Source organism: Panthera onca, chromosome D4 (assembly GCF_046562875.1).
Source record: "Panthera onca isolate mPanOnc1 chromosome D4, mPanOnc1 haplotype 2, whole genome shotgun sequence".
In the NCBI taxonomy this organism is placed as follows: Eukaryota; Metazoa; Chordata; class Mammalia; order Carnivora; family Felidae; genus Panthera; species Panthera onca.
In genome coordinates this window covers 1,124,062-1,149,611 of record NC_138351.1, presented here as the reverse complement: position 1 = coordinate 1,149,611, position 25,550 = coordinate 1,124,062, and the positions used below count along the sequence as shown (strand labels likewise).

At 38.9% G+C, this 25,550-nt stretch overlaps 1 pseudogene; it reads right to left on the bottom strand.

Annotated features, from left to right (window-relative positions):
• Window positions 1-1,784: 1,784 nt before the first annotated feature.
• Window positions 1,785-23,361, bottom strand: LOC145713076 (uncharacterized; annotated as a pseudogene).
• Between the last annotated feature and the right edge of the window lie 2,189 nt (window positions 23,362-25,550).

Genomic DNA, 25,550 nt, shown 5'->3' with positions numbered 1-25,550 from the left:
TTTTGTGCCAGTACCATACTCTTTTGGTCACTACAGCTTTGTGATATGACTTGAAGTCCGGAATTATGATACCTCCAGCTTTGCTTTTCTTTTTCAAGACTGCTTGGCTATTTCAGGGTCTTTTCTGGTTCCACACACATTTTAGGATTGTTTGTTCTAGAGCTGTGAAAAATACTGTTGGTATTTTGATATGGATTGCATTAAGTGTGTACATTGCTTTGGGTAGTATAGACATTTTAACAATATTCTTCCAATCCTTTAGCATGGAATGGAATATATTACATACATTTTATGTAATGTATGAGGTCTGAATAAAGTGTTTCTACAGGTTTGGTTACGATTTTGCTTTTAGGTTTTAATTTTTCAGAATTAGTACATTTCCCATGGTGAAAATTGCTGATAAAAAGACTTCCTAATATCTCATTGATCATATAATAACTACCATAAGAAATATGTAAGATTGAACATGGTACACAACATGTTTCAGTTCCTTTCCACAAATAATAATCATGATGGCTAACACCAAATATTTATTATGCAACAGGTACTATTCTAAGCATTTTAGGTTTATTAACCCATTTGGTATTCATAATCATGGTACAAGGTAGGAGCTCTGTCACTATTTTATGATGCATTCATGTAATATCACAAAACATACTAATATATTTCTACAGAGATAAAAGATTTGGAATAATGAAGACTAAACTAATTATGTGGTTACCTTTGGAGAATGTGCAGGGATTTGGGTAGGCATGAAACAGGAATTTAGGAATCTGTCATGTTTAAACCTTTTTCACAGTACAATATATTTGTACATTTAGAAAAATTAATTTTCTAAAATAAAAAGGTAAGCATACAAAGACATATCTAGAAAAATGTTGATATAATACATTGTTCATGAGCTTGCCAAATTGAGAGCAAATTAGCAAATTTATTTGGTAAATACAATTCTATGGGGAATCCTATGTTGCCATTTAAACACAATGAAAGATTTAAACTACTGACATGAAAATTTCTTTGGCATGCGAATGGCAAGTGATAGTATAGTTATAGCATATTAATATTTCCTAAGAACAAAAGTTGGAACGATTTGATCCAATTATTTGACAGTAGTTTGTTCTGGTTGATAGAATTGTAAGTTGCATTTTTTCTTATGTTTCTCTATGTTTCCAGAAGTTTTGTGGTATTACTTTTATATAAGAAAATAAAGCTCTCTTTTAAAACAAAGAGATATAAATCTTTCAGTTATTTAAAAATTTTAAATTCAGGTAATGACATAATGAGAGCAAGTACAGATATTTAGGACCAAAGTAATAAAAAAAGAGGGTCCCTAGGCATATGACTAATATAAATAAGAATATACATATTAACAAGAGGCCATATAAACATTTGAGATAAATAATAATTACATGGTGCTGAGATAAGAAATTGAGGGAAAATAATTTAGGAACTTATATTTTGGGGTACAATTTGAAATGGTTTCAAATGTTAGATATAAATTAAAATTATAGACATTACTGTGTAGAGATAAATTCCCAGGGTTACCCTGACATATGAACTTTGTAATATTTATAGTAATATTATAAATTTAAAAATGTGGATTTTCTAATGCCAGATAAGTTGGGGCTATTGATGTTTTTCAACATTTATTGGTTGTTAGGATGTTTCCACTGCTTGAATTTTCTTCAGTTGTGTAAATTCTGATCCAAGAAAACATTTTCTACACAGTTCTTCCATTTATTGGGTTAATTAGCATTATGAATTCTCAGATGTTGAATAAAGCTTTAACTCCTAGTGAAGGCCTTCCCACAATTCTTGCAGCCATCCTGTTTCTCACGTGTGTACATTTTCTTATGTACAGTGAAGTTTGAGTGATAACTAAAGGCTTTCCCACATTCTTTACAATCATAGGGCTTCTTACCAGTGTGAAATCTCTGATGTTGAGAAGGGTTTGAGCTACAACTAAAGGTGTTTCCACAATCCTTACATTCATAAGGTTTCTCATCAGTATGAATTGTCTCATGTTGAATAAGGCTTGACCTCCTAGTAAAGGCCTTTCCACACTGTTTACATTCATAAGTTTTTTCACCAGTATGAATTATCTGATGCTGAACACGTTTTGAGTTCTTATTAAAAGCCTTCCCACATTTATTACATTCATAGGGTTTCTCACTAACATGAGTTCTCTGATGTTTGGTAAGATAGAAACTCCAAGAAAATGTCTTTCAACATTCCTCACATTCATATGTTTTCTTACCAGTGTGAATTTTCTGATGTTGGGAAAGATATGAGCTAGTTCTAAAAGCCTTTCCACATTCCTTAAATTCATAAGGTTTCTCACTAGTATGAATTCTTTGATGTGGAGAAAAGTATGAGATCCAACTAAAAGCCTTGCCACACTGTCTACATTCATAAGGTTTCTCACCAGTATGAATTATCTGATGTCATAAAAGATCAGAGCCAAAGCGAAAAGATTTTCCATATTTCTTACATTCATGAGATTTTTCACCAATGTGTATTTTCTGATGTTTATTAAATGCTGAGCTGTAACTTAAAGGTCTTCCCACATTCCTTACATACATAGGGTTTCTCACCAGTATGAACCTGTGGTGTAGAGTAAGTTGTGAGCTACCACTAAAAGGCTTTCCCACATTCATTACATTCATATGATTTCTCTTCGTTTTCAATTTATTTTGTGTGTAGAGTAAGAGGTACATGCTGATTAAAAGTAGGTGCAACTTCATGTGCAATTATTAGTTGGCTGAAATACACCTCCTGTTGTGACCCTTGCCTTTTAAATTGATCTCCCAAACATCTCTGACACTGGAGCTTGGCATTCTAATTCTTTCCTTTAGTCCAACTGAAATGTTTTTACATTACTAATTTCTTTCCTTAAGGATGGTTTCTTGGTCAGAGACTTTGATGCTTTATTTGAAATAAAATAAATATCAAACATTTGCTTTTTTTCTATTCAGGGAGAAGTAAAAGTTCTATAGTAGCAGAAGTACAGGTAAACCAAAAATGTTTTCAAATAAGGTTCTAATAGTCAATGGGTAAGAAACTACTAAAATATAGCTATGAATTTCAGAAAATGAAAAAGAGATGGAAGAAAGTCCAAATAAAAAGATGAGGAAAATGGCTAAGGAAAAAGATATTATTAATGATTCTCGAGAGAATATATGTCTCAGAATTATTTGGGAAGCTTGGTAAATATATATTGTCCTGGGTGATCATCCAAATTGAAGGAAAGAAGGTTAATTATATTTCTATACGTATTCTATCTATATAATCTACACTATATAATTCTACACTATATAATCTAAAAGGAGAGAAATATTGTATCTCATAAGATAATGTGAGAATTAAGTATAATAAGATGATCTTTTTGAGGTAAAAGGAGTACAGAGAGCTTGCTAAGTAATATATTGGAAATTATCTGAAAGTAGGGTAAAAGAAGATAGAAATCTTGATTGGTTATAACCTAAAGAAAAACGTCAAAGAAGTCAGGTATGAATTGAGTTAGAGAAGACTTATGTGGCTGTGCTGAAATATGTTGTGGGAATCTCAATGAAAATACTATTTGGGAAGTCCATGAAACATAAACTTACTGGAGGGAATATTGCTCAGCAAAGGTTACAGTGGTGACAGACTGAGGGGTAAAGTCAGCTTTAAGTTCAGATAAATGGAAAAAGAATAGAATGGGTAACAACGTGGTCTTGTGGTAAAAAATAGAAGACTAGGTTACATTTGTACCCCAACAATGAAATACCAGCTTAAATTTTGGGACAAATCACCATATCACTGTAAGCCCTTGTGCAATGAAGGATTAACCTCTTTTTTTTTTTTAATTTTTTTAACGTTTTATTTATTTTTGAGACAGAGAGAGACAGAGCATGAATGGGGGAGGGTCAGAGAGAGGGAGACACAGAATCTGGAACAGGATCCAGGCTCTGAGCTGTCAGCACAGAGCCTGACGCGGGGCTCGAACTCATGGACTGCGAGATCGTGACCTGAGCCGAAGTCGGCCGCTTAACCGACTGAGCCACCTGGGTGCCCCAGGATTAACCTCTTTTAAAGAAAGGTTTGGTCACTGATCAGGTTCTGGTAGGTAACCTCTAAAGCCTTGGCATACACTCTGATAAGATTGTCTTTGTTTACTTAGAGGCCTTCTGTGGGCCACACAAGATAATCTATGCTAATAATATGATTTATGATGCAAGCCTTGGGCCATACACTGTCAACTTGGGTCTGAAGGGGCTGGAGACTGAGGGCAGCCACATGGCAATTAGCAACACCTACATGACCAAAACCGAGTAAAAACCTTGGACACAAAATCTCAGGTGAGCCTGACTGGCAATACTCCATGTGTGCTGTTATTCATTGTTGTTGGGAAATGTAAGTGCTGTCCACATGACTCCACCAAAAGAGGACAATTAGGAGCTCATTCCTGACCTCTCCTGGATCCCCTGCTATGTACCACTTCGCTGATTTAATCTTAAATTGTGATAAATGGTGAATGTGAGTACAATAACTTTTCTGAAATCTGAGTTATTCCAGTGACTCGTTGAATCTGAGGTGGTCTTGGGGATCTATGACTGGCGTCAGAAGTGGTGTCAGAATGCTTTTTCAAGCATTGAGTCTAGTTCACTGAAACATGGCAAAAGCACTGTTTGGAAAAAGGAAGGACAAGAGTGTCTATAGGGGCAGGGGGTTAAACTTAGATTCCTGGGTGACCATCTAGTTACTATGGTATAAAACTGCAATTGTGCTGCAATCAGTTACTTAAGGTAAAAGTTACCAGTGGAATTTAGAAATGATAGATTCAACTCCTGAAGCGTTGGCTCACTGGATACATAAGAAAAAACAAAATAAAAATAAACAAGCTCTAGGGATGCCTGGGCGACTCGGTTAAGCATCTGACTCTTGATTTCAGCTCAGGTCATGATCTCACAGTTCATGAGTTTGAGCCTCCACATTGGGCTCTGTGCTGACAGCATGGAGCCTGGTTGGGATTTTCCCTCCCTCCCTCCCTCCCTCCCTCTCTCTCCCTCCCTCCCCACTTGGGCTCTCTCTCTCCCTCAAAAATAAATAAACAATAAAAAAGAAACAAGCTAAATACACAATTCATTGGTTATTGTTATCTGCAATCTGGGCTAAGCTTGTATTTCATCCATTCTGATGTACAGTCACAGGGCTGCTACCAAAGGAAAAAATTATGCTGAAATAATAGATAGCTAAGATCATTACAGTGAGTTATAGGAGAGTGAGGAAAGGTAAAAATTAAGAGTCAAGGGACTCATATCAGGGTATAAATCTTTAAACAATTTTTAAGAAATAAGAATAAAGCAGAAAAATGACAGAAGCAAAACAAAGGTCTTAATGCAGCAGTATTGTAGGTGGGGTGGATTAGCAGAAGACTGTGCTGTCTCTCAACACTGAAGGACACTTAACAAATCTGCTGCATTTATCCTGTTTCAAAAGAACCTAAAAAACTGCAAGGCAAAGATAACAGTGGGAAACCTGTCTTTGAATTGCCTGGGAACATCAAACTAATCAGTATGGGAGTCTGGGTGGCTCAGTCAGTTGAGCATCGACTTCGGCTTAGGTCATGATCTCTCGGTCTGTGAGTTCGAGCCCCGCGTCGTGCTCTGTGCTGACAGCTCAGAGCCTGGAGCCTGCTTCGGATTCTGTGTCTCCCTCTCTCGCTGCCCCTTCCCCTCTCATGCTCTCTCTCTCTCTCTCTCTCTCTCTCTCTCTCTCAAAAATAAATAAACATTAAAAAAAATAGAATTGACAAAAGGGCCAAGGAAGTGCAAAGACACATGAAAATGTCTGGGTTCAATGCCCAATGGATGAAGAAGAAACTTAGTTCTGAGACTCTGATATGGGAACCCAATGTGCCATTAGAAAATCTTTACATTAGGTGAAGTCCTATTGGGGATATTTAGATTGAGAAAATATTAGGATGAAATAGTTGATAGAATTAATTTGAAAGTTTGGATGAAAATTTGAATGAACAAAATTTATGTTAAGTGGTTATAACTCCTCTACCTGAATGTATGACAAGAATGGACATTATATTTGTCTAGGAATACTTCCCTTACCTATTGTAAAAGAGAAGGTATATAAGGACTGTTTAGCCAATATTGAGTAGACATTCTAAATGGAAACCAACAGAAGTGCCAAAGCTGAAATAGGTTGTTAATTTGAAATAGATAACCTGGTGGACAAAAAGAGATTACCACTTTGATGCCCTGTTAGAAGCTGGAGTGGTGGTACTAACAGATTCTTTCTAAAGCTCTGTGTGGATCATAGACTATGCCTTATTTTAAAGCCATTGAGAACCACCCAGTAGCAAGCAGTCAGGTTTTGTATGAGAACATTTCCAGATACTGTAATACAAGATACATCATTTGAGAGACTCTTACTAGCTTGCTGTACTAAAACTTACCCTATGACTAAAGAAAATAAAACTCTTGAATCCTGAAATATTCATAATGCCTTTGAGCAATTTGATTATGATGTATACTGATTTTTAAAAAAGTGTTTCTTGTGCTATCAGCTCATGAAGATTGTTGGATCTATTTTTGTAAATTGTCATTATTCAAAAAAATTTCTGCTTCTACCCTTTTTTTTGGGGGGGGGGCTCCAAATACTCATATTTTAGGCTGCTTGAAGTTATCTCATGGCTCACTAATGCTCTTTTTTTTTTAGAATGTATTTATTTATTTTTTTCCAATATATGAAATTTATTGTCAAATTGGTTTCCATACAACACCCAGTGCTCATCCCAAAAGGTGCCCTCCTCAATACCCATCACCCACCCTCCCCTCCCTCCCACCCCCCATCAACCCTCAGTTTGTTCTCAGTTTTCAAGAGTCTCTTATGCTTTGGCTCTCTCCCACTCTAACCTCTTTTTTTTTTTTTTTTTAATGCTCTTTTTTTTTAATAGAATCTTTCTCTTTCATATTAGATAAGTTTCCATTTCTTTGCTTTCAGGTTCACTAATGTTTTCATCTACAGTGTCTAATCTGCCATTAACTTCATCAATTGTATTTTTCAACTCAAACATTTTAGTTTACAACTCTGGAAATTGAATTTGAGTACCTAAAAATGTATTGTATGTCTGTCTCTACTTAAGTTTTGAACATTTGGAATATAGTTATCATTTGCTTAATATTTTCTGCTAATACTAATATTGTCATTTCTGGGTTAATTTTGATTAAAAAAATTCTCATCATTGTGCTCCGTCCCCCCGCCCCCACTTCTTTCCATGTGTAGTAATCTTTGATTGAACACTACACATTGTGTTTTACCTTGATCGCTGGATTTTGTATTCCTCTAAATATTCTTGAGCTTTGTTCTGGGATTAATTAAGTTACTTGAAAATAGTTTGATCCTTTCAGGTCTTCTTTTTATGATTTGTTAGGAGAATCCAGAACATTACTACTGTTTTTACTGACCAGTCCCATCCCCACTATTAAAGCAAGACATTGCTGAATAGCCTAACCAAAACATCATGAATTGTGAGCTCTTTCTTTTTTTTTTTTTTCTTTTTTTTTTTTCAATATATGAAATTTATTGTCAAATTGGTTTCCATACAACACCCAGTGAATTGTGAGCTCTTTCAATCTGACTGGTGGGAGCAGGTATTGTTCCTTGCCTTGTGTGAGTGCTGCACATGGTTCCCTTCAAAACTTTGAATGGTTTTTGTTTTGTTTTGCTAGCATCCAGTAATTTCCCATGTGTGATTAGTACTCTGCTGAATACTCATAGGTGACCTCTGAAGATGTTAGAATTCCCTCATTCTAGGTCTCTTTCTTCTTTAGTACTCCTTTGGACAGTTGTTGCCTTGATTACCCCTGAGTGTCAGCGATATCGCCTCAACTCAAGGAGTCTGTCAAGCTCTATCTCACTTATTTTCTGTGCGGTGTACTATAATCTGTCGTAAGGCAGTAAAATGGGGGGGAATAATAGGGTTTTGCTTCCTGTCCCTCACCTCATGAATCACTGTTCTTCATTGCCTGATATACAGGAATATTACTGAAAAATGATCTTCCTCCCTCCCTTTTTCTTCCTTTCCTTCTTTTCTTTTCCTTTCTTTCTTCCTTCCCTCCTTTCTTTCATTTATTTTAATGTCTGTTTGTTTATTTTTTTACTTCCTATAATTTATTTATTTTTTGTAATTTACATCCAAGTTAGTCAGCACATGGTGCAGCAATGATTTCAGGAGTAGATTCCTTAAGCCCCATACTCATTTAGCCCATCCCACCTCCTACAGACCCTCCAGCAACCCTCTGTTCTCTATATTTAAAAGTCTCTTATGTTTTGTCCCCCTCCCTGTTTTTATATTATTTTTGCTTCGCTTCCCTTATGTTCATCTGTTTTGTCTCTTAAAGTTCTCATATGAGGGTAGTCATATGATATTTGTCTTTCTCTAATTTCACTTAGCATAATACCCTCTAGTTCCATCCATGTGTTGCAAATGGCAAGACTTCATTCTTTTTGATTGCCAAGTAATACTCAATTGTATATATATACCACATCTTCTTTATCCATTCATTCATCAATGGACATTTGGGCTCTTTCCATACTTTGGTTATTATTGATAGTGCTGCTATAAACATTGGGGTGCATGTGCCCCTTTGAAACAGCATACCTGTATCCCTTGGGTAAACACCTAGTAGTACAATTGCTGGGTCATAGGATAGTTTTATTTTTAAATTTTTGAGGAACCTTCATATTATTTCCAGGGTGGCTTTTATTTCTAATTTTTTGAGGAACCTCCATACTGTTTCCAGAGTGGCTGCATCAGTTTGTATTCCCACCAGCAGTGCAAAAGATATCCTCCTCCTCCACATCCTCGCCAACATCTATTGTTGCCTGTTGTCGCCAACATCTGTTAATGTTAGCTAGTCTGACAGGTGTGAGGTGGTATCTCATTGTGGTTTTGATTTGTATTTCCCTGATGATGAGTGGTGTTGAGCATTTTTTCATGTGTCGGTTGGCCATCTGGATGTCTTCTTTGGAGAAGTGTCTATTCATGTCTTTTGCCCATTTATTCATTGGATTATTTACTTTTTGGGTGTTGAGTTTGATAAGTTCTCTATAAATTTTGGATATTAACCCTTTATCTGATGTGTCGTTTGCAATTATCTTCTCCCATTCCGTTGATTGCCTTTTAGTTTTGCTGATTGTTTCCTTTGCTGTGCAGAAGCCTTTTATTTTGTTGAGGTCCCAATAGTTCATTTTTGCTTTTGTTTCCCTTGCCTCCAGAGATGTGTTGAGTAAGGGTTGCTGCAGCCAAGATCAAAGAGGTTTTTGCCTGTTTTCTCCTCGAGGATTTTGATGGCTTCCTGTCTTACATTTAGGTCTTCCATCCATTTTGAGTTTATTTTTGTGCATGGTATAAGAAAGTGGTCCAGGTTCATTCTTCTGCATGTCGCTGTCCAGTTTTCCCAGCACCACTTGCTGAAGAGACTGACCTTATTCCATTGGATATTCTTTCCTACTTTGTCAAAGATTAGTTGGCCGTACGTCTGTGGGTCCATTTCTGGGTTCTCTATTCTGTTCCATTGATCTGAGTGTCTGTTCTTGTTCCAGTACCGTACTGTCTTGATGATGACAACTTTGTAGTATAGCTTGAAGTCTGGGATTGTGATGCCTCCAGCTTTGGTTTTCTTTTTCAAGATTGCTTTGGCTATTCGGGGTCTTTTCTGGTTCCATACAAGTTTTAGGATTATTTGTTCTAGCTCTGTGAGGAATGCTGGTGTTATTTTGATAGGTATTGCATTGAATATGTAGATTGCTTTGGGTAGGATTGACATTTTAATAATATTTGTTCTTCCAATCCATGAGCATGGGATATTTTCCCACTTTTTTTGTGTCGTCTTCAATTTCTTTCATAAGCTTTCTATAGTTTTCAGTGTATAGATTTTTCACCTGTTTGGTTAGGTTTATTCCTAGGTATTTTATGGTTTTTGGTCATCTCATTTCTTAACAACTATTTAAAGGTTTCTACCCCACCAGGACTACTAGTTCTCCCCTTTCTCATAAAAAATCACTCTTTCACAATTTTCTGTTGTCACCATAACTTTCTCTTTGGTAGCAGCCCTGAGGTAAACAGCTATAGCTTGGACCAGCAGATTTTGAGTTTGGCCCACACTTTTCTTATTTTCATTTTAACTTTTCCCATCAATAGCAGCTCTGAGACTAGAGGATGTAGCTTGGTCCTGCCACAATTTAAGGCTGACCCAGCATCAGGACTTATCTCAACATTCTTCTTTACTTTTGTTTTAACTATTACAGGCCACGATAACCAAGGGACTATATATTTGGCTTATTTCTTGCTACTTTGCATTTCTTTATGCATCCAGGGAGCCAACTCCTTCAGACTTAGATCCGTCATTTCTAAATTCCACTGATAATTCGTCTCCTGTAACTGACTGCAGTACAGCTGTAGTTCCATACTATAGGCGAACCTATGGTCACCCAGGAATCAAAAGTTTATCATTTTTCATCCTTCATCCTTTCTCATCTCAAACAACACATTTCACTTTGTCAGGGTCATCCTAGTAATTCCAACTTCTGACACCAACTGCAGAGTTACAACACAGTCCAAAAGACTCTCTTCACTTCTGACACCATTTGTAAATTTTGTGGGGGTGGTCCTCAAAACCACCCTTAGTTTCAATAATTCACTAGCAGGACTTACAGAACCCACTCAAGGAGAGTTCTAATCTCAGAGCTTCTCTTTGTGGAATCACAAACAGCATTAACTCCTCTTGGCAATGTTTGTGACAATATGCACATAGTGTTGCCAACCAGGGAGGCCACCAGAGCCTTGCTGTCCAGAGCGTTTATTTGGATTCTATGTTCAACTCTCCATGTGGCTAACCTGTGTACAGCTCTTCTGGAGGTCAAACTGATAATGCATGACTTAAAGTCCCCACAATAAATCACATTGTTAAACTTTTGGGTTGAACTTTTGGGCAGCTCCCAACCCAGAGACAGTCAGGTATGACAGTCCAAAGTCTTAGAAATTACCTCCCCCTCTCCCCACCAGAAGCCAATGGCAAAGACACACCTGTCTCTGGGCGAGGTTAAATTCTTTATTACACCACACTATTACCCTTGCTTAAAAAAATCTTCACAGCACTTAACACCATCTGATATGTTATGTATTCAATTGTTTATTATTTATTTCCTCTAATTAAAATGTACACTTTCAGGGAATGGGAACTCTGAATATTTTGTTCACTGCTGTGACCTGGAATACAATAGTTACCCAGTAAATACCTGTTGAATAAAAAATGTGCTCTCCTGGGCCTCCCTTTTTTCAATCTTCTCTCCCTTCTCTCCTCCCCACGCAAGACTATATTCCCAATGCCCTCACTGCAGACAATTGCACTCACTTCAACTCTTACTTACTTCCACTCATTTCCTCCAGTCCTGGCCTCCTCTCGACTCTTAATGTGAAAATTCTCCTGTGGTAAATTCTACCTTGTAGAAGTTATTTATGTACATATTCTCAGCCATTATTAAACTATGAAATCCTTAACATTTTACACATTTTTGGAAAGTCTTGCACCCAAGAGTTTGCCTTGTGCAATTTACAAGTTTATTATGTATAGGTTAAAACAATAAATTAATGAATGTGCAAACAAGTGAAACTGGTTAAACAGAAGCAAACATAGGCAGATCATTAAGTGAAGGCCAAAATAGAAATATAATACACACACACACACCCCCCACACATACACACAAACACCACATGCACATCACACGCACAATTTTGTGATAAAGAGCATCACTTATACAAGTCTAAATTACAAATAAATAAGCCAAGAAGAATTTAAATACAAAATACACACACAATTACTTTCATGGGTGAGGAAGAAGTGTTAGATGATAAAAAAGGAGGTAAATTGGATTGGGTATGTCGAGGGAGAGGAAGAACAAAAAGAGACCCAATGCATCACTGTCTCCACAAGGCCTAAAAAAACCATCTTCCAGACTCAAGGGTGTCACTTCCTCACTACAGGTGGATCGCTACCTGATACTCCCCTTCAACATTTCCAATATTCCCTCACTTACTGAGCACTGGCTTGTGGTTGGTGCTCTGTCATCTGTCCAGGCCTCCTGCCCTTGCTCCAGTAAGATTACAGCTGGATTAGAAATGGAAAGTCCTGCTCATGAGAAAAAAAGGTCTGGGATATCCCAGAATTCATCCAGTCCTTTGGTCAAGAAAGAAATAGGATTATAAGAAGGACCAACCAGAGAAAAGCATATATCATGAAAAATGAATAAAATTATGTTTCCACCATAATCTATGATGTCACCTATTTCTATCTCACAAAATTCAAACTCTATGAACAGAAAGCAGAAATTCAGCTGGTTATTTGAAAGGTAATTAAATAACTCACAATGTAGGAAGCAGATTCTTAAGAGCAGATTTTGAAATTTAGAGGACAGATGTACTTACCCACAGAGACCAAGTTACTGTAGTTTTCCAACATCGTGTCTCTGTATAAGCTCTCTGCACAGAGTTCAGACACTTCCATTCCTCTTGGGAGAAATCTACAGTCACATCACTGAACACCACCACCCTCTGAAACAGACACATGGAGAGGCAGAAGGAAACAGAGGTGAGCACAGACAAGGAAGTAGTTCTGTATAAAAGGGGAGCTATTGTGTGCCATCAACCTTGGGATGGAGAATTCTAAGGAAATGTGTGACGGAAGCAAATGGTCTTCACATTCTGAAACATTCCATTTTCTCCATGAAGAGTTTCACATATAAAATGGGCATTTCTGTGATTCTGTGATGGGTATGTACAAAAGCAAACTGTGTGGAATCTCATAATTAAAAGAAATAGCATATATGCTCACACTCAACACATTTCCTGGAAGAGCAACTCTTATTTATTTATTTATTTATTTATTTATTTAAAGTAACCTACACCTAACGTAGGGCTCGAACTCAGGACCTCAAGATCAAGAGTTGCATGCTCTACTGACTGTGCCAGCCAGGTGTCCCTGGAAGAGCAAATCTTAATAAATGTTTCTTTTCCCTTCTCTAAGCCATAGAAAGGAGGAATCCTGAGATTCCTTACAAAATGAGTTATGAACTACATTAAGAGTAACATTTTATAATACCTGATATAAAGACAAAATCCTAAAACTTTCAGTTAGAAAAAGCAGCTCCAATGACAGGTGCAGGGGTAATATGAAAACGAGCTTCCCAACAAGGAGCTTCCTAGAAGGAGGGAGACGCGGGCGGAAGCAGTTCTTCCAGCACCCTAAGAAAAACCAACACTGACCTAAATTCTATGCCCAAACATCAACCTAGTGTGTGTATGAATAAAGACACTTCTAGCTATGACTGAAAAAAAAAAACCACACACATCATTTTCAAATGCATCTGCACTTTTTTTTTTTCTAAATAAAGCTTGTAGAGTACAAGCTGGAGGTAATGAGAATGTATGTGAAAACATAGGACTCCCTTACTCTCCCCTAAAGGGGTTATTGAAGCAAAGTCCTAGTATAATATGCAAAAGTGACATCTAGATTTAAAAAAAACTCACAGCAGTCAAACGTCAGTAAATCACTCCATTTTGGATCAGGGCACAAGGCTCTATAGGAAAGGTCTCAGGAGAGAAAAGATAAAACTAATTATGTGGCCATATGGGAAACATTATTGATAGGCATGGACAGTATTGTTGGACTCTTAGTAAAATGAAATGATAAATGCATGGAAGGATTTTTCACAAAACATGGCAATTAAATCCAGGAAAAAGTTCTACTTCAAACACTGAATTTCATGTGTCACTTGTCATAGCAGTTTAGCATCATTATTATGTGTATATGGCTGGGTTTAAGCAATAACTTACGGGGGGAAAGAGAAGTGGGGGTGTGGCATGGGAATTCTAAAACCCATATGGAATTCAGCAGGTAATATCTAATATTAAGAAGTACCAGGCTAAGAATGTTAATTAGGAATATAAAGGTAAATATCAGAAGCACCAGGTAAAAGAGCTGAGGTGCCACCCTTGGCAGGGAGACTGTGTCATATAGCAGGGCTCTGTTTTTTTGTTTTTTTTTTTTTAATGTTTATTTATTTTAAGAGAGAGTGTGTGCATTCAAGTGGGAGAGAGGCAGAGAGAGAAAAGAGAAAGAGTCCCAAGTAGGCTCCACGCTGTCAGCACAGAGCCCTACTTAGGGCTTGATCCCAGGAACTGTGAGATCATGAGCTGAAATCAAGAGTCAGACACTTAGCTGACTGAGTCAGCCAGGTGCCCTGTGTTTTTGTTTTAATAGGCTCTAGTTTAGAAAATAGAATGTGCACATAATAGAGAAAAATTTAACAAATCACATATTCTTATACCACACTGTCATATAAATAAAAAGTTTTCCTTGTTTTGGTACTTGTTTAGTAAACACCATTTTTACTGGCTGTATAATATTACATCACATGACCAAATCTTAAAACTTTGACACCTATTGCTTTCCATCTCTAGAGTCTCACGCAAAAAATGAAACAGAGAGTATTCCATTTTAACTATCTGTTATAAAAACTATAACTCATAAATAATTGGAGACTTCAGGAAGATGGCTGATAAAGTTGTCTTAGAGCTTTATATTTTAATATATGGTTACATATAAGGAAAAGGGGGGCAGCTAGAGTGAACCTCATGGTGTTAGACTAGAATCAGAGACACCAGTAGTAACTCATGGTTTTTAATACTTAGCGAAATGAATATACAAATGTGGATATGGGTGAATGTGTGTCAATATGCATATGCATGTTTCCTACCTCTATCTGTTAAAAGGAATGATACCCAGATGCAACAATCACACCTGATATCTATATCTTGTTTTCTAAATACTATCTTTAATGAAAAGAAACGGAGTTCTTTAGAAAAATGTTGAATGCAGGGCTAGGAAAATACATGATGGGCCTGGAGCATCTTGTGGGTGCCAGAAAATAAAGAAGTGGTCAAAAAATAATAGAGGCATCGAAGGTACACATGACCTAATTTGGGTAGAGCTCCCAATCAACAAAGCTGGGACAATTTGAGCAACAAAATAAATAAATATGAATCTGTACTAATGTAAATAAATAAGTTAATAAACAGGGAAAATCGTAAGTTGAATTTCAATGAATAAACAGAAAAAAAAAATAGGGGAAAATGCCATTAGGCAAATACCACTGCAAAAATTGTTGCCGACAAGCATTGTTTGAAGCTAAAATTAGTGGGCTAACGTATGATGAGAAACAAGGTATTTGGATAGTCTCAAATTCTCTCTTCACAGTATACTTAAGAATTACAAAGGGAATGGATAGTAAATTTACCATGAGGAAACCAGGCAGACAGCCAAACCTTAACCAAGTATTGCAGGTTAACATTGCTGTTGCCAGTGATTAGACAGATCATCATATCCATATCACGCACCCTCCTCCCATGAGATGCTTCTCAAATGGCACATCACTTCTGTGGTACACTTGCCAAAATGCAGAGCCTCAACCTAAGACCTGGGCCATTCTATAAGTTCTTGGAAGTTCTCTTCAAAAGTGTCAAGGTCATTAAAACAAAGACTGAGAAACTGTCACAGATTTGAGGAGACTGAGACAGGACAACTGAATGCAATGTGTGATTGTGGATTAGGTTACCAGCAAATTACATTGGCAGAAAAATTGGCGAAATTGGAGTAAGGTTTATAAAATGGGTTTTCATATTCTATCGATGTTATTTTCCGGGTTGTGATAGCATGCATCATATAACATGTGAACATTAGTGCAGCTGGGTGAAGGGTACATGGGAATTCTCATACTGTTTTTTAAAACAATCTTTTATTTATTTTTGTGTGTGAGAGAGAGACTGAGTATGAGCAGGGGAGGGGCAGAGAGAGAGAGAGAGGGAGACAGAATCTAAAGCAGGCTCCAGGCTCTGAGCTGAGCACAGAGCCTGACGTGGGGACAGTGAGATCATGACCTGAGCCGAAGTCGGAGTCTTAACTGACTGAGCCACCCAGGTGCCCCCATACTATTTTTTTTTTTTAATGGTAAGAGCCTGAGATCTGTAAGGGAGGTGAAAATCCCAATAAATGCCTTATAGGAAGCTCAGTATGGTGTATTTTGAAAAGTGAATAAATTCCTTAGTCACTATAAATATGCAGAACTCTGAAGGGTGTAAAGAGTGTCTTGGTGAGGCCTTATCTTGTGGCTTTAGCATGTACAGAGACATGTGTGACCTTCATTTATATTTTGGGTATCTGTGAGGCAAGAGATTCCCAGAATTTATTACCCCAAAGAGGACAACTATGTGTTAAGTATTGTTACTGCATTGACTGGACCAGATGGCCAGACCTTTGTCAATGGCCCAAGAGTCCATAAAAAATGTGCATTTGGGGTCCAATCGTTAGCCAAGCCATTCAATCCTAAAATGACTGCCTGAGGTTTAGCTAATTGTGCTGACACTTGGGTCCGTCTTTGATCATGAACGTTTGGGTTAAGTAATGAAAAGCCTCATCTCTCCAGCAAACTGCACACCTGTGATCATAGTGACATCCATGAAGTGCACAAACTTACTTTGCTGTGTAGTCAGGTAGTCCTAAGCAGGTCCCCAGGTAGTCAAGGGATCTAGACAAGGGGTGACGTCCTCCAGCACCATATCTGGAAAGAAACTGAGGATGAGGAGGCCACCCCTGCTGCAGGGGGTATGCCAGAGGTCCCAAGCCTGGCTCCTATTACAGTAAGGAGGCCTTGATGGTGCCACATTCTGTAAATGCTCTTTTCACAATGCAACCCATTTGGGCAGAAAGGGTCAAAGACTCTTTGTGAGAGCCTCTATTTCCCAAAGAGCCCAGATGTGACCAGCAATTGCCACTCCAATGGTATGTGGTGTGGGGCTAAGGAGGGCAGTGTCTTGCATCACAAGCTAATGGGCAACTTACGGTCATTATGGTAGTCCAGAAACTAAAAGGCATGAGAAGAGGTTGCTCAAACTCAACAGTGGAAGACTCTCTTCAGGTACTTAATGGAAGTGCCCTTGTACTGGAATTTTAGCAGATTTTAGAGTCTTTTATTGGTTGGCACCCCATTCAGTTGCACTGATCAGCAAGTAACAGTGTAAATGGACTTAAGTAAAATGGGGAATATGTTGCCTCCAGAACACGAGGAGACGTAAAAGATATTTGGCTTGTTTTAACGTTGTGGGTGCTGAAAATAAATAGCTGTGTCTTCACAGTGTCAGGGATGGAGAAGCATGTGGGTTGCCAAACAATTTTAGGAACTTAATGGAGGTAGCTGGGTCTGCTATTACGTGTAGACAATGGCCCATTCCCTTTCCCTGAGCTCCTTTGTGACTATTTGTGTGTCATGAATGTGTGTCTAATGAGTCTCCTTGGAGGATGGCTTCAATGTGATGCCGTACTTGTGTTCCTGGAGAAAGCCGGATGCAGTTGATCCTGCCTAGAAAGATTGTGCATGAAGTCAAGACTACTGAGGTACACCAAGAGTAGCCTGGTTAAGGTGTATCATGTCCCTGGAGGTAAAGGCAAAGTGTACCTCAGAGGCTAATGAAACAGGCACTAAACAGAACGTATTAGTCAAATGTATAACAGTGAAATATTGACCAGTTGCTGCCTGGATGGCTGCCATTTCAATTATATTGGGTTTGGGAGCCTTAGTGGATGGGTCCAGAGCTGAAGCTGAGGTATTTCACCATTTTCCTGGTTTGAGAGCAGGCCAAATTAGAAAACAGAGAAGTATGGGGGAGGGGCATTGCCCCTTCTCTAAATAGTTTTTATATAATGAGTTTTAATCCTTGACGGCCCTTTTTAACTTACAGTGGATCATTGTGATGGGTAGAATAATGCCACCTACAGATGTCCACATCCTAATCCCTGGAAGCTGTGAATATACTATATCACAAAAGGGAGCTTTGCAGCTGTTATTAAATTAGGACTTGAGATGGAAAGATTATCCTGGATTATCTGGATGGACCCAATGTAATCAATCTCTAGGCCTTTATAAGAGAGGGAGGTAAGACAGTCAGGGAGAAGGGAGGGACCATGAGCAGAACACTATGGACAGCCACCAGAAGACAGAAAAAGAAAGGAAAACGATTTTCTCCTGGAGCCTCCAGAGGTGATGCAGGCCTGTCATTTAGGACTTCTCATGTCCAGAAGAGATAGTAAACTCGTATTGTTTTTAGCCACTACGTTTGCAGTAATTTGTCACAACAGTAATAGGAAACTAATACAGCTGTATTAACTGTCTTAACTGGAGAGAAAAATTATGTGGATTTCCATTATTATAAATGGCAATTTAAATTTACTACTTATTGGGTTAGAACACCTATGCCCATTATGGGATATTTTAGGGTAGTGAAGCAATGACCATGAGGAATTAAAAAGGCAAACTTTTGATGGTTAAGCTGCTGTATATACCTCTTTGTCTTCTATGTTATGTTCAATAACCCCCCTAAACTTATATAAAGTACCCTGTTTTAATTCAGAGGGAGCCCCAAGTGTAATGAACCCTAGCAGTAAGGACATAAGAAATTGCCAGCTGGTGCATTTCGGCAGATGTTAAAGTTGTGAAGGTGTAAAAGTCTATTAACACTCTTCTTTTTCTTGTATAAACTCTTTTAGTAAATTTGGATTTCTAACTGGATCAAAATATGGACTTGTTTCAGTGTTTTGCTTCCTCTCCACATAATCCAGGTTTACTTCGTCCTTTTTTTTCCTTTTTTTTTTTTTTTTGCTACTGAATATATACTTTGGTAGGGTGGTGGTGGGGTTCTCCACTCTGCTTCTATTTCTGTTTCTTCCTTTTTAAGAGTCCCAAATACGAATTGTCAGTGTTAGGGCACTCTCCCATGGCAATGGTTGAATTAAGCCCTGGGCTTACTGAGTGTTTTTCCCTATGACCCAGGATCAGGATCGTTTTTGATGACACAGGCATATGCAGCAATAGCAAACCTGCTACATAGCCACCTTCTTCTTCCACAGGAGCAATCAGCTATTTCGTTCATATGTTGCACCAGCCATCAGTCTTCCCCCTGAGTAGTCTATCCAACATAAGCCAGAGTCTGCTGGAGACTACAGCCAATGGTACGTGACAGGGTGAGAGTCTTTCCACTGACCATCAGTCACAGTTAATGCCACAGAAGCAACATAGTTCAATCTGAGACACACCAGGAGGTCTAGGCTGAGAGACATGTGACCCAGAGTCATTTTAAGGAGGGCCCAGTCCCTTACACAGGTTCCTAAATGCCAGCTATAACTTGGGACTTTGGTAGGTTACATATATGACAGACGTTCATAGGAGTTGGCAAATGTAGCAAAGGATTGCTCAAGTCAAAGTGCAAGCGAGGTAGCAGGCAGCAGTACAGCTCAAAGAGCATGTGAGCTGGCAAACAACAATTCAGTGTGCAAGCTTGAGAGTGGGCGGCAAGCCAGAGCAGCAGAAGAAAGATCTCAGTGGTGGTGGCCACCATCTATACATCCTGGTCAAAGCACCAGTTAATTGTTGTGCTCATTCTAGAGCAGGACAGACCCCCACCCCAGCTTTTATTTGGATGTCAAGACTGATGTTGCCACACACACATAAAGGGAGTGTGAAGAGATTGATTAGTCATATCATCAGGCTTTCTGGGGGGAACAAGGTAGGCTCCAACTAGCTCCAAAGATTGTTTGGGAGTTCAGTGATGGGTGACTGGTTCGGGCTTTTATTGTGGTTGCGGATGGGGCCAGGATGCAGGCTTTTGTGCACGGGCCAGGGTAATGTCTTTGTTATAAATACGTACTGTTATTATTCTGTTTATCCAAAATTCTAATATACAGTGACACAAAACAGTTTAGTGATTGCTTGACGGGAAGGGGAAGGTGGAAGAGTAATGGGAAACAGGTATTACAAAGGGGGCCTTCAAAGCTTTTGGGAGTGATATGTTCATTACCTCGCTTGTGGTGATGAGTTCATGGATATATAGACGTGTGTACCACAATTTATTAGCAAAGACCAGAGGCTCGATAGCATACTCTGTTGGTCGGCATAATAGACACTCTGGTACATTGTGGGTGGAAATGGATGAAGGCACAGTACCCCTACAGAGGGCAATTTGGCAGTATCTAGTAAAATGACATATGCATTTACCCTTTGATCCAATAAGTCCTCTTTTCAGAGTCTGTCTCAAAGATGCGCTGGCAAAAGTAAGAAAAGATATACACAGAGCTATTCACTTTAGCACTACCTGCACATTAACAAAATGTTGAAAACAACTCACATTTTCATGACAGAGGATTTGTTGCATGAATTATGCCAAATCCTCACCATGGAGTACTACGATACTCAAATAGAAGTGAGTTACACCTTTATATAGTGCTAAAGGTTTATTTCCTCTGTGTGTGTGTGTGTGTGTGTGTGTGTGTGTGTGTGTGTGTGTGTGTGTGTAAGAAAAGCAAGGTGGAGATAAGTATGTATATTACAGTACCATTTTCTAAGAAAAAGGAGAATAAGAGTATACAGACATACATGTGCACATACACACACATTTGCTTAAATTAAAGGAAAAATATTAGAAACACAAAATAAGTTTGTCTATGGGAGAGGGAGGAAAGTAAGTATGGGGACAGTAACAGAAACTAGATTTCTCTGTATATACCTTATTTTGTAGACTGGACTTTGGAACCTTGTAGATGTTTCAAATAATTGTAAAATTAAATTAAAATACTAAAAACAAGCCCTAAAACTAAAAAGCAAAATGAAACAAATGAATATACCCACATACTGAGTGGGAACATGCCCTAAAGATGAACAGAACTGGAAAAAATGTATACATATTTAAAATAGCAAAGCAAATAAGTAATTATGACAATGAAATAGCAACCAAATTTCAGTGTAAGAAAAAAAGAGGGATATGTAATCACAAAATTAAGTAAAGCTCCATATTCCAAACCTGAATCAGAAATGTCAATTTGAACTCAAAGTACTTCTCCTTTAAAGAAATCTATATTACCTAGTTTTATTCACAAAATAAAAAAAAAGCCAAGAAATTATGACCAACCCCAAAGTACCAAGCACCTACACCATACAGACTGTAATCTGTAAATGCTATTTCCTGCTTAAAGAAAGTAGGGCTCCTTGAATAAATGGAAATGGTGAATTGAGGACAAGAACAGAAACTGTATAAAATAAGCCGCAAGAACATGATATACCAGAAAGTTGGGGCATACTTAAAAGCAATTGTCTTTAATTGACAAAAAGTCTTAGGAACCAATTTAATTTTTTAAATGTTTATTTATTTTTGAGAGAGAGACAGAGAATGAGTGGGGGGTGGTGGGGTGGGGGTGGGGAGGTGCAGAAGGTGCAGAGAGAGAGGGAGACACAGAATCTGAAGCAGGCTCCAGGCTCTGAGCTTTCAGCATAGAGCCTGACGCGGGGCTCGAACCCACGAGCAGTGAGATCATGACCTGAGCTGAAGTTAGACACTGAACCAACTGAGCCATCCAAGCACCCCAGAGCATCTGACTCTTGATTTTGGCTCAGGTTCTGGGATTGAGCCCCTTTTTGGGCTCTGTGCTGAGCATGGAGCCTGCTTAAGATTCTCTCTCTCTCTCTCTCTCTCTCTCTCTCTCTCTCTCTTTCTCTCTGCCCCTCTCCTCTGCTCGTGTGCTTTCTTTAAAATAACAACAAAAAAATTTAAATACTTCAGACTTTAATTAATCTTTAATTAAAGATTTAAAAATAACAAAAATATATGCACCTATCACTATGGTTAAGAAATAAAACATTATAAAGAATAGTGGAAGACAAGAATACAAGGAACAGGGAATAAAACAAAGTTGACAAATTTATATTAAAATTCAGAACTTGTATTTATCTGAAGACACCATCTACAGTATTAAGAAAAGAAAGTCATACAACCCAATATTATCTGACTGACTCAAGCAGACACTTTACAAAGGATACATTTTTTCCAATAAACACACGAAAAGGTTCTCATTAGTCATCAGGGAATGTCAATTGAAACCAAAATTAGATACCACTATACATTTGCCAGAATGACAAATTAAAAAGCCCAATTATACCAAATGTCGGTAAGGATGTGAAACAACTAGAATTTTTTTTTTAATGTTTATTTTTGAGAGAGAGAGAGAGAGAGAGAGAGACAGAGCGTGAGTAGGGGAGGGGCAGAGAGGGAGACAGAATCTGAAGCAGGTTCCAGGCTCTGCACTGTCAGCACAGAGCCCGATGCGGGGCTTGAACTCACCAACTGTGAGATCATGACCTGAGCCGAAGTTGGACACTTAACCGACTGTGCCACCCAGGCGTCCCTGAAACAACTAGAATTCTTAAACAAGCTGATGAAAATATAAATTGGTGCAACCACTTTGGAAAACAGTTGGTCACTACCTACTAAAGCTGACCATATCCATACTCTATGACCAGCAATTCCGCCACAGGCATACATTACACAAGAGAAAAGCATACGTAAGTCCACCCAAAGACATCAGTGCTCACAGGAACACTCTTCATAATAATCAAAGGATCGAAACCAAATGCCTGCCAGTATCAGAATATGGTATTTACAAATAACAGAGAACAACACACAGCAATGAAAATGTATTGAGTTTCAAGTAAATGCAGCAACCCTGAGGACACTGAAACAGAATGTTAAGAGAAAGGCACTAGACACAAAAAAAGGATACAGTGTATGATTCCATTTATCCACGAAGTTTGAAAACTATGATGTCAGAACAGGTTAACTCTGAGGGACAGAGGGGTGGGAGGTGACTGGAAGTCAGCATGAGAAAGTACACTGGTTAATATTCCATTTGGTTTGGGTGATGGTACCAGAGATCCAGTTTGTGAAAACTCACAAGCTACACACTCATGACGTTTGTATTTACTTCTCCTTATGTTAGTGTTCAATAAAAAAAGAAAAAAAAAAAAAATTAAAGCAAGGCACGGTGAGATGCCAGTACAACCGACAGAATAGAAATAATTATGTGGAACAAAGGAATGAAGAGCCAAGGAAAACTCTCATATATTGCTTATGGGAAGATACAAATTGACACATTTGGTTTGTAACAAAGTATTTGGCATTTTCATAAAGCTGAAACAGGCATGATCCAATGACCTAGCAATGTCCTTCCTAAGTCTACACAAGCATACCTCATTTTATTGCGTTCCGTTTTATTATGCCTCACTGACATTGACCCTTTCTTTCTCCTCTACAAATGGAAGAATTGTGTCAACACTGCATCGAGCATCTATGAGTGCCAACAGCATCTGCTCACTGTGTGTCCCTGTGTCACATTTTGGTAATCCTTGCTCTGTTTCAAACTTTTTCATAATTATATTTGTTATGGTGATATGTGATCTTTGATGCTACCATGTAAGTTGAGGCACCACGAGCCACGCCCATATAAGACAGTGAATTTAACTGGTAAGTGTGCCAAAGCCTCACCCAGAGCAAGGCCCTGACTCTTCGATTCTGGGAAGGCTGAGGAGGTGAGGAAGCAGCAGAAGAGGTAGGAGCTAGCAGAGGTTGGTTCAGGAGGTTTTGGGAAGGAAGCTGTCTCTGTAACATCCAAGTGCAAGGTGAGGCAGCACGTGCTGACACAGAAGCTGCCGGAATTATCCAGAAGATCTGACCGAGAGGACTCATGAAGGTGCTCACACTGAACAGATTTCAATTTGGATGAAACAGTCTTATATTGAAAAATGCTGTCTAGGACTTTCATCCCTAGAAAGAAGTCAATGCCTAACTTCAAAGCTTCAAAGGACAGGCTGACTTTCTCGTTAGAGGCTAAGGTAGCTGGTGACTTTCAGTTGAAGCCAATGCTCATTGACCATCCCCCCAAACCCTAGGGCCCTTAGGAATTATGCTAAATCTACCCTGCCTGTGCTCTATAAATGGAACAAAGCCTGGATGACAGCATATCTGTTACAGTGGGAGTTAGTGAATATTTTAAGCTCAAGATTCAGACATACTTAGGAAAAAAAGATTTTTTTCAAAATATAACTGCTTCTTGACAGTGCACCTGGTCACGCAAGCACCCTCATAGAGACATACAAGATTAATATTTTCATGCCTGCTAACACAACATCCATTATGCAACCCATAGATTACCCCTAGGAGTAATTTCAACTTTCAAGACATTATTTAAGAAATTCATTTCGGGGCGCCTGGGTGGCTCAGTCGGTTGAGCGTCCAACTTCAGCTCAGGTCATGATCTCGCAGTTTGTGGGTTCGAGCCCTGCGTTGGGCTCTGTGCAGACAGCTCAGAGCCTGGAGCCTGCTTCGGATTCTGTGTCTCCCTCTCTCTCTCTGCCCTTCCCCCACTCACGCTCTGTCTCTCAAAAATGAATAAACGTTAAAAAATTTTCTTTAAAAGAAATACATTTAATAGGGGCACCTGGGTGGCTCAGTGGTTTGAGTGTCTGGCTCTTGGTCTCAGCTCAGGTCATGATCTCACGATTCATGGGTTCAAGCCCCACATCAGGCTCTCCACACTGAAAGCACGGGGCCTGGGATTCTCTCTCTCTCCCTCTCTCTCTGCCCCTCCCCTGCTTGTGATCCCTCTCTCTCAAAATAAATAAACTTAAAAAAAAAAAAAAAGAAATACATTTCACGAAGCTATAGCTGCCATACACACTGATTGCTCTGATGGATCTGGGCAGAGTAAACTGAAAGCATCCTGGGAAGGAGTCACCATCCTAGATGCCATGAAGAACACTGGGGATTCATGGGAAGAGGTCACGATTCAACATGAACAGGAGTTGGGAAGAAGCTGGTTCCGGCCCCAGGGAGGACTTTGAGGGGTTCAGGACTCCAGGGGAGGAAGTCACCGCAGACGTGTGGCAACAGGAGAACCGGAAGCAGAAGGGGGCCTGAAGACGGCAGGGAGCTGGGCCACCTAGGATAAAGCGGATGAGGATTTGCTTTCCATGGATGAAAAAGAAGTGGTTTCCTGAGATGGAACGTGCTCCTGGCAATGATGCTGTGAAGACTGTTGAAATGATAACACAGCACTGAAAATATATTACACGAACTTAGCTGACAGAGCAGCGGCAGGGTGTGAGAGGACAGACTCCAGTTTTGAAAGAAGTTCTGTGCGTAAAATGCTACCAAACTGCATCACGTGCTACAGAGAAACTGTTCATGAAAGAAAGAGTCAATTGATTTGGAAACCTTCATTGTCTTATTTTATTTAAAAAAAAAAATATTTTTTTCAACGTTTTTTATTTTTGAGACAGAGAGAGACAGAGCATGAACGGGGGAGGGGCAGAGAGAGAGGGAGACACAGAATCGGAAACAGGCTCCAGGCTCCGAGCCATCAGCCCAGAGCCTGACGCGGGGCTCGAACTCACGGACCGCGAGATCGTGACCTGGCCGAAGTCGGACGCTTAACCGACTGCGCCACCCAGGCGCCCCCATTGTCTTATTTTAAATCACAGCTGTTCCAACTTTCACAACCACCACCCTGATCAGTTGATTAGCCATCATCATTGAGGCAAGACCCTCCAACAACTGAAAG